Below are 5408 nucleotides of genomic sequence, written 5' to 3' on the forward strand. Positions count from 1 at the left end.
CTTGTTAAGTACCTCACAACACAACCAGGACAGAGCGGTTCCCCTTTAACCAGGTACCTCACATGAGGAGCTGGTTCCTAAATAGGATTGCTCACCCTACAGATGACCTCAGAGACGAGGGGGCCTCCTTGTGCTGCCAGCTGCTCTGCACCTAGAAACCCTGCCGCCAGGAGCTCACCCGAGCACAGGGAAATGGGATGAGCTGGGCACTCTGGGAGGGGGCTCAGATGACTTGCCCTCGGGCCCCTGCCCACACCCATCTGCGGTGAGAAGAGTGCCCTGAGAAGATCTGCATGTGAGCCTTCGTGGCTTAGTCCCTGTGACTCCTTGTGGGGTGCGCCCTCAGAGAGGACTTACTAATGTGTAGGGTCCTGCGGTGAAAGGGTGGCGCACCCAGGAGCTTTACCTTGAAGAGTGTTGAGTGAAGGGACTCCGCACACGGGCAGAGTTAGGAGAACCAGCAAGGAATAGTGAAGTCCCCGGGCACCAGCAACAGTGTCTCCCATTCTCCACCCGAAGGGGAGAGGGGAGGAAGCGGGGCTAGAGGCCTGGAGAGGGACCCCAGACCCCCAGGGGGGTACAGACCTTCTCGGAGCCTGACACCCGCTCTTCCCACCTGCTAGTTTCCTGTTGGCACCTCTCATTGGCTAATCCCAGCTGGGAGCTGGAGAGCAGAGATGCCCTGGTGACATAAAGTCGGTCCGCTGGAATTGAGAGCAGGGCAAGGGATGGAGAGTGGATCAAAGTGGTGACAAGCAGAGTGATGAGGATAACTTACGAGTGTCCTTGTTAACCTTCATTTCTGTGGAACCCCTTGTGATTGGTTGTTCCATATGAATGTTTCCATAGGAGAGGCCCCGAGTGTATTCATAAGCCACAGTGGGCAAAACAGCGCCATGACTGCTGGTTTCCTGGAACACTCCTCTCTGCCTCTTTTCTACCTGATGCCAAAAGGAGTTTGTTCCATTCGCCCAAATACCCAAAGCCACACATACCTATAGAATGAGGCACTGTGGTGGGCGCTGCCAAGCATTAAATGAATTCATTTCTTGCCTAGCCTTTTCCTAGGGGGCCTGGGGCCGGTGCTAAAATCTTGTCACCAGTCCCTATAAACAGGGCTGTGCCTAGGCAGATCGAGGGCAGTGCCACGTGTTCCTTTTGCCTCCCTTTAAAATGGCTCCTCTTTGAAGATAGTCCTGATTTAGGGTGGCCTGGCCCCCTGCTGCTCAAAGTGTGGCCACAGACCAGCGACATGAGCTTCGTTAGCTTGTTAGAAGGGCAGACTCTCAGGCCCCACCTCAGAGCTACTGACGGGATCTGCATTTTAACCAGATCCCCGGTTGATTAGTACGCACAGTAAAATTAGGAACTGCGCTCAGTTCCATCAGATGGTGTGTTCTCAGTTGTAACCTAAATTGGAGAAATTCCTTCACAACCACCTGATACCACTGGCCCCTTGCTGTTAAGTGTAGTGAGAGCCTGGTTTTGTTTTTTGTTTTTTGTTTTTATCCACTTTACTCCAGCCACCAGTTGGCTGGAGACCATGTGTGGTGGAAAGGACTGGAAGATTACCTACCAGAGAGGATCAGTGATTTAACTTGTAATTAGAAGATGGAGGTCATGGTCTGGTAGGCAGTCAGCCTCCAGTTGGGACTTTATCTGTTCCTTCCCAGGCCTGAGCCTGGAGCCTGCGCAATGGCAGGAAAGTGGTCCTGCTTTTCCCTAGCCTTTTTTTTTTTTTTTAAGATTTTATTTATTTATTCGACAGAGATAGAGACAGCCAGTGAGAGAGGGAACACAAGCAGGGGGAGTGGGAGAGGAAGAAGCAGGCTCATAGCGGAGGAGCCTGATGTGGGGCTCGATCCCACAACGCCGGGATCATGCCCTGAGCTGAAGGCAGACGCCCAACCGCTGTGCCACCCAGGCGCCCCTTCCCTAGCCTTTTTGCTTAGAATACAGAACTCCTCCCGTCAGGACACTTGACCCTGTTGGCTCATTTTAGAAAGCCACCCTCTTCCTCACTGGACGCTTTGTGCCTCCTGGTCTTGTTGCTACACTGTTGCCAGAGTAAAGAGGTCTTTCTTCACATGTTACCTCCTCTCATCTTCACACAATTCAAACAAAACAAAACAAACAAAAACCCTATGAGGGTAATATTAACCCCATTTTACAGATGAGAAAACCAAAGCCCCAAAGCATTATATGACCTGCCTAAGGTTGCAAGAGCCAGAAGTGAAGAGGCTGGAGTTCAGCCTCTGGCTCTTTCCAGCCTACCACAGTGTCCTGGCACCTAAGTCAGGGCCACTGTCAGTATCCCTGATTGATCAAAGTGCCAACTGTCAGCCTGGCCAACCCAGTATTAGCCCTGGTGACTAGGGAAATGCCCCTGGCTCCAGAAAAACAAGATTTCTTCTTTTTTTTTTTAAGATTTGATTTATTTATTTGACAGAGAGAGAGAGCCAGCGAGAGAGGGAACACAAGCAGTGGGGGGAGTGGGAGAGGAAGAAGCAGACTCCCAGCAGAGAAGCCTGATGTGGGGCTTGATCCCAGAACGCCGGGATCACGCCCTGAGCCGAAGGCAGACGTTTAACAACTGAGCCACCCAGGCGCCCCCAGAAAAACAAGATTTCAATCATGGTCCATTAGACCTGGTCACTTCAATTCTGCTCAACCCAAGTTACATATGGCCAGTGTCAGTGGCTGGTAAGTGGTGCCCCTTGATGGGAAAGGCAGGGCCAGGTGAACGGCCAGGCAACCTGGTCTCCTGAGACAGGTCAGTGGGTGGTGAGTCAGGGGGCTATAAACGTCCTGCAGCCCCAGCCAGCACTGCCCCAAATACTCAGCTGACGAAACCCCCTGTAAACCGTCTCTGTGCCCCTGCCTGACTCAGGGAGGAGCACATCAGCCCTTCTCAGGGAGGGGGCCCCACTTGGCAGGCCCCAGGACCAGCATTGTGCACGGTCTGTTCCAGCTTCCATGGCTGGGCCTGGGCTCAGGGGCTATATTGAGGGCTGAGTCACCAGCCTGCGCCTGGGTCAGGCTGACTATGACTGGCTGGCTGGGGCCTGACTCAGGCCCCGATTTATCCTGGAGAGCAACAGGTTCGGGTTTCTGTGGGAGGGGGTGAGAAGGATGCCGGGAACCATCCTTGGCACTGGGCACCTTTGTCTGCCAACCATTCACTTACTCCCTTGGAGCCGCACACAAACCTCTCTTGCAGAGAGGGAAGGAGAAGGGAGAGAGAAGAGAGAGAGGGGAGAGAGAGAGAAGAAAGAAGTGGGGGGGAGGCTATACTTGGGAGTTCTTTCTTTACTCACTGGCTTCCCTCTGAAATCCCCCCTCTTTAAGAGACGCCCTTAACCTACTGGGGAACCTCAGGTAATACCCACGCAACAGGGCTGTGAGCCTTCAGAGTTTGTAAAGAGGCTGTCAGCTCCAAGCAAACCCACCCTACCCTTTCTTTTCTCTCCAGGAGAGATGTCTCAGGTCTGTACCTCGGTTTCTTCATCAGGGCTTCAAAGACAACCTCGATGAACCCTGAGCTGGCACCTGAGACTGTGTATCAAATGTCTACCTTTTTACACACACACACACACACACACACTCACACACTCTTCGCTGTGAGACCCAGCTATATGTCATGTGTCTCCAGCTGGGCATCTCTCCACAGGAGAGCTCAGCCTCTCAAGTAGACGGTCAGCGCTGATGCCGGATGGTTGGTTTTGGACATGGGACAAAGGTGGCATGGGGGGAATGAGCGTTCTGGAGCTGGGGGGTGCCAATAGGAGAGTGGAATTCCTGAGCACCTCGTCACAGGCAGCCGACAGAACATGAGCCGCAGGGCCCAAGCTATTTATACCTCGCCTGTCACTATCAGGGCCCCCAGAGCTCCCCCCTCCCAAGCCACACACAGCAGGTCTCTTTTCTGTTTCTGGTCCCTTCTCTGCTCCTCCCCCTCCCTACCTAATGAGAAGGGAAAGAGATTATTCATGGACGCCTGTTACCATAAGCACTGCCCCCCACAAAACCCCTGAACTTCTTTCTGAGTTCCGTAACAGGGATTGCCTTCGCTCTGCCCTTGAAGAGACAGCCCTCAAAGATACCCACTGTCCTCTTTCTTTTCACGATGCCTGGGGGTAGAAGAGCAATAAGATAGAATGATTCATCGAGAAGGTTCCAGAACCTTCCCAAATTCCAGTCACCACACAGCTTGGGTTGAGGACTATCTGGCCCAAACTTACTGGGTCAAGACGGATGGGGCAGCTGAGTTCGGCCTAGAAGGGGTACCAGGAGATACGGAGCAAATGTATGCCACAGAATTGCAGACTATACACTCTCTATACAAATATGTTCTGCAGCTCTTTCACCTCACTCCTAGCAGCTCCTCCTGAGTGCCTCAGTTTCCTTGCTGTCACCATACCCTAGGACTCCAGCTACCCTTGACTTACCCTGAGCCCAGTCCTGCCTAGGCTTTCTGGCTGGCTCACTTGGGCTCTCCCTGCCCACCAGCCCTGTCACGTTTCCCCTTGGCTGTTCTGGGCTGGGCTCTCCCTGTTTCTGTCTGGCTAACCCGCCCTTTTGCTGGAAGGATCTGCTTTTGTGGCCCAAATGGGCATATTGCCCAGGGGGCTCCCTGGCACAACGGGGCAGAGTCTCTCCCTGCCCTCTCATCGCCTTGGTTGAGTCAGACATTGGGGGGGGTGCACAGTCTGACTCACCAGGTACTCTTTCCCTGAGCTCAGCTTCATTCTGAGGGGATGAGGCCAAGCAGGCTGGTGACAGGGACACTGAGTCAGGGGTAGCCTCACTCTTTCCCCTGAGGCCCTGGTTTTGGGCTTCAAATGAGGCTTTTCTACCTGTAAAGTGGAGCACCCCCAAGCCTTCTAATTGGCCTGGGCAGTGTCCCTGCTTCCTCTCAGTCCATCTGTACACAAGCACACACACTTCCTTTCCCCTGCAGGTGGACAATACCCTGGGCCAAGAGCCAGGACTCCCAGGCCCTGTTAACGGTCCTGCCACCAATTCATCCAGAAAATTCTGTCAACGCTAGTTCAGTGTGTTTGGTCCTAACCAGTAGCCTCAGTTTCCCCATTTATCTCTTTAGTCCCACAGCCTATGAAAGGGGTGGATTTCATCTCGAACTGGCAATGCTTAGTTTCGGGGTACTGGGTGCTTTCACCCCTCGCCTTCCAGCTCTGCAGTCCACCTCCCCAGCGCGGCGGCGCGGGGACCGAGCCCCGCCTGGGCCCCGGACCCCTGCCGGGAGCGGGTGGGGGTTGCCGAGCCCCTCCCGCCACCCGGGGCCGCGTGGGGGAGGGGAGGAAGGAGGCGGGGCCCGCCCGCTCGGCGCGGCCCCCACCCGCGGGCCGGGCGGCATTCCTGGGAGGCCGGCGCTCTGACGTGGACTC

This window comes from Ailuropoda melanoleuca, chromosome 1 (genome assembly GCF_002007445.2).
Source record: "Ailuropoda melanoleuca isolate Jingjing chromosome 1, ASM200744v2, whole genome shotgun sequence".
Taxonomy (NCBI): domain Eukaryota; kingdom Metazoa; phylum Chordata; class Mammalia; order Carnivora; family Ursidae; genus Ailuropoda; species Ailuropoda melanoleuca.